At 36.2% G+C, this 8,504-nt stretch overlaps 1 pseudogene; it reads left to right on the top strand.

The window, feature by feature from the left end:
- The first annotated feature begins 723 nt into the window (after positions 1 to 723).
- On the top strand, positions 724 to 5,984 carry LOC132612046 (probable amino acid permease 7; annotated as a pseudogene).
- Positions 5,985 to 8,504: the final 2,520 nt, after the last annotated feature.

The following is an 8,504-nucleotide window of genomic DNA, read 5'->3' as shown; positions in this document are numbered from 1 at the left end:
AATAAAAAGAACAAAAAATATGAATATGACCAATTATTGAGAATTCAAGTGGCATTATGAAATTGATAGGTTACTATGTCATCATTGGAACAATGTAAAGATTGTGGAGTATTTGAGATACTCACTAGTTTTCTGTTAACCTTATTGTGACATTACAAATTTTCATAATGGCTTGGCAGTCCAGTCACATCGACCAGATTTTTCGTTGAATCTTTTTGTTTTAAATCAAAAGCCACCGGATCAGTGGGGGTTAGGCTGAACCCTACCAGTATATTAATACCCAAAAAGTTTTCACATTGATTTGAATCTAAGTTTGGCTATAATCTGTTAGGCCTTGAAAGATACATGCACATGTAGTGTGCGAATGCAAATATCTAATTTCCAGATCTGGCCATAGTGACAAGACCAAAAATTGGTAAAATTTATTGAACTCTGCGTTTAAATAGTCATCCCCCTTTGGTGAAAATTGTTGTGGAATGTCTATCTCATGGTTTCAAGATGGTTACAAGTTAGGACCCCTTTGGACTGATGCTTTTTGCAATTATATGGCAAGTAGATATTTTATTTTCAAAATTTGTATCTATTTGCAGTTAAAGGGTACTAGAATTACAACAAAAGAGCTACAACCAAACGTTTCTTTATTAGTGGAAGTTCCATCATTGTTGATACAACTTGTGGCCAACTCCAACATATTTTCTTCCCTCCTATCTTTCCATTAATATGATGACTGATGAGAACTTAGCACTTCTATGTGGTATTATGGTGCTTTTCTCTGAAGGAAGGAATATTAGGGAATTACTTCTTTCAACGTTTCTACTAGTAGGTGAAGGCCTTATGCGTTCTATGTTTTATCTGAGAGTTGCTTCAAGGTTCCTATATCTATAAATTCTTAGCGGGCATCTGAGATAGATTGATTTGAACGTTCTGTAGAACAAGAGAAAACTTCAGACAAAGATGATGTAGATGCAATTAGAACTGGTAAAGCTTTAAGTTGTCTGAAATTTTCTACACTGCTTAACGTTGACTAGGATTAAATTTAAGAAAGAATGATCGACATGTATTTTCCTGCCAGGAACTTTGTGGACTGGAGTTGCGCATATTGTTTCAGCTGTAATCGGAGCTGGTGTTCTGTCTCTAGCCTGGTGCGGCAGCACAATGAGGATGGATTGCGGGGCCCATCACCATGCTTTGTTTTGCAGTTGTTACATACATATCTGCATCCCTACTATGTGACTATTACAGGTCAACTGATCCCATAACAGGAACATGAAACCCCTCTCACATTGACGCTATTAGAGTTAATCTTGGTAGAATTATCTTAGACACTCTTTCAGCAGTTTCTTTTGCGGGAGGGGATTAGAAGCGTATTTTACGTATTTTGACTTACTCGTCCAGGCAAGAAATGGACGTGGTTGTGTGGTTTGCTTCAGTATGTGAGCTTCTATGGAACTGGTATTGCCTATGCAATTACAAGTGCAACAAGTATGAGGTTAGTTAGCCATATATATATACACAGAGTTTAGTTTTTTGTCTCTCTGAATTTGAAAGTGCCTCAATAACAATAAGCGTGTCACTTTACTATGCCCATTTGGTCCGGTTATCAGATAACATTATATCCATTATTGTGATGCCTAGCGAAATATGCTTCTGAAAACTTATTAATCCCTCTGACAATTTTTGCAGAGAAATTCAGAGATCAAATTATTACCACAAAGGAGGAGAAAAAGCTGATTGCGGGACTGGGACAAGCATTTCCATGCTGATTTTTGGCATTATTTAGATAATAACGTCACAAATACCTGATTTTCATAACATGGTGTGGTTGTCTGTTGTTGCTGCATTAATGTCATTTTGTTACTCTTTTATTGGATTGGGACTTGGATTTTCTAAAGTGATTGGTAAATGTTGGACTTTTCTCTTTCTATCTGTTTCTTGTCTTTCATCTCAAGTTCCAAAAATATATCGAAGAATCTCGTGTATCTGTAGATAATGGGGGTATCAAGGGAAGCATAGTGGGAGTACCAACAAGGAGTGCTGCTCAGAAGATATGGTTAGTTTTCTGAGGCACTCGGAGACAGGGGTGTCATCCTTCGCCGGAAAAATTTACTAAATATGCATATTTAATTAGTATGAAAAAATTAAAATATCCGTACAAATAATATAAGCTGACACAGCTAAACAAAGAGAACATCTAGTTCGCCTAGTCCGATGCGCGGTTAAATGAACCGTGGTCAAGGGTTCGAAACCTTGTGGATTGCATATATTTTGTCCTTTTGTTTTAAATATTTTCAGTTCTTTGGGGGCTTTCACAATGAAAAGTTTCGAAGTACTTATATTACTAAGTTGTACATATTAATTTGGATTTGAAAATCTAACTTTTTACTAGTATTCTAATAAATTATGAGAAATAATTACATGACAAGGGTTTAAAATTGAAAAAAAAAAAATCTCTCTTAATTTTACCAAATGAACAAATAAATGGCAAAACATCTTTAAAATATCAGACAAGTAAAAGCAAACGGAGGGATTACTTGAGTATGCCTTATTCATATTATTTCAATTGTGTTTTCCATTTTCTTAATATGATGTTCTTACCGATTTGTTCATTCCACTTCTTTAAATGCCGACACTGCTTATCAGAATTCCGACGTACGCCACTGCTCAGAGACAATGCTTTTTCCTATCCTTACTCGATTATTCTCCTCAAGATACATGTATTATGTAATGATATTCCACAAATTTCATCTACTGTTTGCTATTCTTAATATCTGGATTTATCTGAAGATGAACTTAGCTAATGTTTCTGAAACAAACCAACCATAATACTGAACACTCTAGTTGGAATAGACGAATAGTTACACTAAAAGTATCACAAAGACTGCTAATATTTATGTTAATACTAAATCTGTCTCTTTTATGGAGTGAAGGATACACTAAAATCACCTCCACTAGAAAACAAGACCATGAAGAAGGCCTCAATAAATGCGATACTTATCACCACTTTCTTCTATCTGTGCTGCCTCTTTTCTCCCATATTTATTCCTTTTTTTAGGAGAAGATTTAGACTTCTATAAATAGATGATTTATTCATCTCATTCACAACACAATAGCATCCACAATTTAGTCGTTTATAGAGTTTTGTTTAGGGGGAGAATTTCTCTCAATAGTTTTATGCTTTCATTTTAGTTTTTCATGTGTAGGCCAGTTGGCCAAATCATAAACTAATATTATGCTTATTTTAGTATAGTTCTTTTTGTAAATCAGACGTTCGAGGTTTGCAATTATTAGCTTCCGCATGACGCCCTCTGATTTTGATCCCAACAAGTGGTATCAGAGCCAGGCTCAACGAGATTAAAGACAGGTTCAAAGCAGATTTAGATCAAGTTGCAGCCTATTGAAAATAATGAAGATTTTTTATCCAATGAGTAAAAAAAAAGTATGAAGTGCTACATGTGGAGACGAAGTTTCAACCATATTTTTAACATTTCTGCTGTTATATCTTTAAAAATAAAGGAAAATATTTTAAAACCAATTTTAAACCATAATATTTTTAACCATGGCAGCATCACTAATGAAGTTTATGTGAAGATGACAAATCCAGATTAGTTTGCCAGAAAATTCAGGCTAAGGGGAGATTTGTTAGGGTTTGCCCTGAATTTCCTACCTTATTTGAATTTTACCATAATTGTATTTTACTTCAAAAAGATTTATTGATAGAAAAGGTTTTCTTTGTGAAAAAGGATTCTACCATATTTATTCCTTTTTTAGGAGAAGATTTAGACTTCTATAAATAGATAATTTGTTCTTCTCATTCACAACACAATAACATCCACAATATAGTCCTTAAAGAGTTTTGTTTAGGGGGAGATTATTCTCTCAATTGTTTTATGCTTTTATTTTAGTTTTTCATATGTAGGCCAGTTGGCTAAATCATATAATAATATTATGCTTATTTTAGTATAGTTCTTTTTGTCGTCTGATTTATCGATGTTCAAGGTTTGGAATTATTAGGTTCCGCATGACACCCTCTGATTTCGATCCCAACACTTTGGATATGCAGCCTTCGGGAACGACACACCAGGGAACATCTTGACAGGTTCTTATGAGCTATTTTGGCTTGTTGACTTTGCCAATGCTTGCATAGTCCTGCATTTGGTTGGAGGATATCAGGTACAGTCAAAGCTATCTATAACATCACATTTGGCTCAATATCTTTTATCTGTTATAGCAAAATGATATTATAGAAACATGTTATATAACATAACATGAAAAATCGATTCCACAAAAAATATGGCTGTTATAGTGAAATGTTGTTATAGAGGATTGCCGTTAGATAGAGGCCTAACTATAGTACTAAAATTCGAGTGCTTTTTATTTTCACCGTTTACTTGGTTTATGCAAATTTTAACTCAACACGAACAAAATGCTCGTTCCCTTAGGTATACAGCCAGCCAGTGTTTGCATTTGTAGAAAAATGGGCAACTCAGAAGTACCCGAAGATAAGCCTGTCAATTGGGCCGGGTCGGCCCGGGACCGGCCCACATAACCGGCCCATAACCGGCCCAACCCCCCAACCCAGTAAGAGGGTGGTGGGCTGGGCTAGTGGAAACAATTAGGGGGCTGGGCCGGACATGTCATTTAGCCCGGTAGCCCGGCCCACCAACAGCTCAGGTTCTGGCCCACCGGGGGCCCGGCCCACTTCGAATTAATTTTAAAAAAAATTTATTTAAGTGGTATATTTGTGTATATCTTGTATATGTTAATGGTATATTTGTATATATCTTGAATATGTTGTTGGAATGAAGACTTCCAACGGCTATTTAAGTGCTAAAAATTATAAAAAGTTGAGAATGTGATAGAAGACTACATAAGTAATTTAAAATAAAACTTCAAAGTTAAATTGATAACATTGCAAATTCAAAACATACAAACTTGAACGGTTAACTTATTACAAATGAAAAGTTCAAAATGCTAGCATCGATGGAGAAATTTAAAGAAGAGATAAACTTCAAAGTTCAATTTTGTGCCTTTTGTCCAAGTGCCTACGTAACGGACCGGTACCCCCAAAAACCGGTTCAGACTTATGGAGATATATTTGACCACAATGTTGATATTTAACATGTTTCTTATCTACTCGCTCAAAATGCAACCACACCAAACTTGAAATTGATCTTCGGACTGGAGGAGGAGCTGGAGGATTATCATTATCCATTAAATTTAAATTTTGAAATTTGAACTTGGAAGTTGGAAGAGAGAGAGAGATTTAGATGAGTAGGAAATTTAGGGAAAGAGGAGAGTAGGGAATTGTGAGACAATATAGAGAAGAATGAATGGTATTTATAGATTGAAAATAAGACTAAAGTATAATTTAAGGAACTTGATGGTTAAAATAAAATTGATTACAACTAGATTATAAAGTACCAAACTTAATAGATTTTAGTATTAGAAATTTTTTTTTTAAATAATTAAAAACCGGCCCGGCCTACTTAGCCCACTATGTACCCCTACCCGGGTAGGAGGCTTGGCCGGACACCCCTTTCCCTCCTCCAACCTGGCCCCCAACCCGGCCCACTAACTATGGCTCGGTCCGACCCCCGACCCGGCCGGCCCGGCCCACTTGACAGGCTTACCCGGAGAACAAATTCATGAATAAGCTCTACCCGATCAAACTCCTGGTGTTGCCAGAACTTCAGTGGAACCTCTTTCAGTTATGTTTTTGGACATTATATGTTATATTTACAACAACAATAGCAATGGCATTTCCATATTTCAATCAGGTATTAGGAATCTTGGAAGCATTGAACTTTTGGCCTATGACTGTGTATTTCCTAGTGGAAATATACATTGTGCAAAGGAAAATTGGAGCATGGACAAAAAAATGGCTACTTCTTGAAGGTTTCAGCATGATTTGCTTGATTGTATCTGTACTGGGCTTGATTGGATCAATTGAGGGAATAGTTAGTGCTAAATTAGCTAAACTGTAAAAAGTTCTCTTCTTTGACTCTCAACAATATTTGCTAGTAAATACTAGTAGTAAGATTTTAAGCCAAAAGACTGTATATTTTCATTACTTGTACATATGCTACTGACTTTTTGCATCGGAACAAATTAGCTTTTTTTGGGGAAAGTAAAGTTGCACATTAAGACGTCGTTTTATAATTTTTTATGCAGAATGTGCCTTTTTCATTTTGCAATTACTATAAATTTTTATGATAAACATGTTAAAATTTGGACTTTATGATTTTATAAAGTAATCTATAATTAGCAAAACTACACATAACACATATCATGTTATGATTTTTCATAATATTTCGATTAGACAAATTAAAATGACACAATTAAAAATATCTTTCATAGGAATGCATAATAATACATTACAAATTAAATTCATAAAGACAATACATAACAACACATTACGTAAGAATAATGATCACGCCACGCCTATTATATCTTGTCTGGTGGTGTATTATATAAGCTCTATTATACGTTTGACGTCCTTTTCTTTTTTCCAAAAAGGAGGGAGACTAATTACGGAAGAGCTGATCAACCTCTTTTCTCTCTCACTTCATTTCAACAACTTCACCCCCAAAAAAGAAAACAATCATAGAAACCCGGGACATTTAATTATTGGTGACTTTTTAGTTTTTTATTTTACGAGAGGTGGCTCAAGTTTTAATTATTAGGTGGAGGTGATAATTTTCTATTAGTGATTAAGGGGTTTTGAAGTTGCCCAAAAGCTTCCATCTTGACACTTTGACCCTCAACCTTATTTTTAATACTTTGCACTCAAGTTTTATTTTTAACACTTTGACCCACCCCCGCCCAGACTCCGCCCCCAACCCCATGCCCCCCACGCCCCCCCTCGCCCCCCACCCCAACCCCCCCCCCCCCCCCCCCCCCCGGCCAATTTTTTTTTCATAGGGACAACATAAGTCACGTCGACCCTGAGGCACTGGAACTTTTTGTTCCACTTATATATATATATATATAGCCTCTCACGTTTTCATCCTCATTTTTTCATTTAACCAACCAGAGAAAACCCTAAAATATTTTCTCTTAACATTTTCCATTATATTAGTGAAGTTTTAGCAAGATCCGAGCCCCGTGAACCCGAGCTAGTGAAGGGAAAGTTGTTCCTAGGGTTTTATTGAAGTTGTTGAGCTTAGGAGTTGGATGTGAAGTTTGATTTTTGGAGTTCTAGTTACTTCAAGGTATGTATATGATTATTATCTTTACTATTGAGTTGATTACCAAGAGTTTTAGAGTTTTAAAGTAAAGGGAACATGGTTAAGAAGACGGTAAGTTGATTGAGAGTAAAGTTGAGATTAGGGGCTGTTTTGAGAGATGATTTGGATTGGAATTGATTATATTTTGATATGTAAGTATTGACATTGTTGTTGTTGCTATTATTGTTGATGTTTGGGTTGAATTAGAATTTGAGGGATTGTTAAGTTTACAAACGAAATGCTGCTTGAATTTCGTTAAGTATTAAACTAGATTAAAGGTTGGAATATAAACATGTTCTAATCTAATAGTTGGTATACTTGGTCTTGTGTGTAGATTGTCAAGCTCGGGACATAAGCATATTTAGCTTGAGAAGCGGATAAGGTATGCTAAGGCTGTCCCTTTTATTATTTTGGCATGATCCTTATCTTATGAACGAAAGAAGTAAGCAAGCGAGTTCCAAAGACTCTACTTCTAGATGGTATAGGATTCTTTGTATCCTTGATTTCGCATGTTTCATATCTATAGCTTCGAAGGATCTTATGTTTCCTAGAGGAGTCCAGAGTATCCTTGTACGAGTCCTTCATGCATTTATATATATGTACAATTATTTTCTTACACCGCGTCGCGCTATAGTAGGCCAGGCAGGCACATAGATGTGCATACCACTGCAGTGGGTAGATTATGAGATTAACCCGGACGCGGGATGACATGATAGATGCATCGGGCTGTACGTTCCACAGCGTCAACAGTCATACCATATATATATGATTTTGAACGAGAGTGTGCATATAATACGCCGCAGAAGCATTTCCAGTTATTGAGTTTATCTTTCATGATTCTTATGTACATGTTGTTCTTATGTCTAACATACTCGGTACATTATTCATACTGACTCCCCTATTGCTCGGGGGGCTGTGTTCATGCCCGTAGGTTCAGGTAGACAGACAGGCGGTCCAGCTCAGTAGGACTTCCACTCAGCAGTAGTCAGTGCGCTCCACTTGGTTCTGAGCTGCAGTTCATTTTTGGTATGCTATTTTTTTTATACGTATATATACATGGGTATGACGAGGCCCTGTCCCGTCCTTTCTACTACTTTGTATTCTATTAGAAGTCTGTAGACAGTTGTGAGTAGTTAGGATGTGATGCAGCCTTGTCGGCTCCTATTGTTTTTGTTGCACAGCATATGTGGTAGCCTAGTCGGCTTGCACTGTCCTTTTCAGTATATATATATATACACACGGTGGTTGTGAGTTCTTGATGCAAAGTTATGGTGTTGT

Source organism: Lycium barbarum, chromosome 9, assembly GCF_019175385.1.
Source record: "Lycium barbarum isolate Lr01 chromosome 9, ASM1917538v2, whole genome shotgun sequence".
Taxonomy (NCBI): Eukaryota; Viridiplantae; Streptophyta; class Magnoliopsida; order Solanales; family Solanaceae; genus Lycium; species Lycium barbarum.
This window is presented reverse-complemented; position numbering and strand designations above follow the sequence as displayed.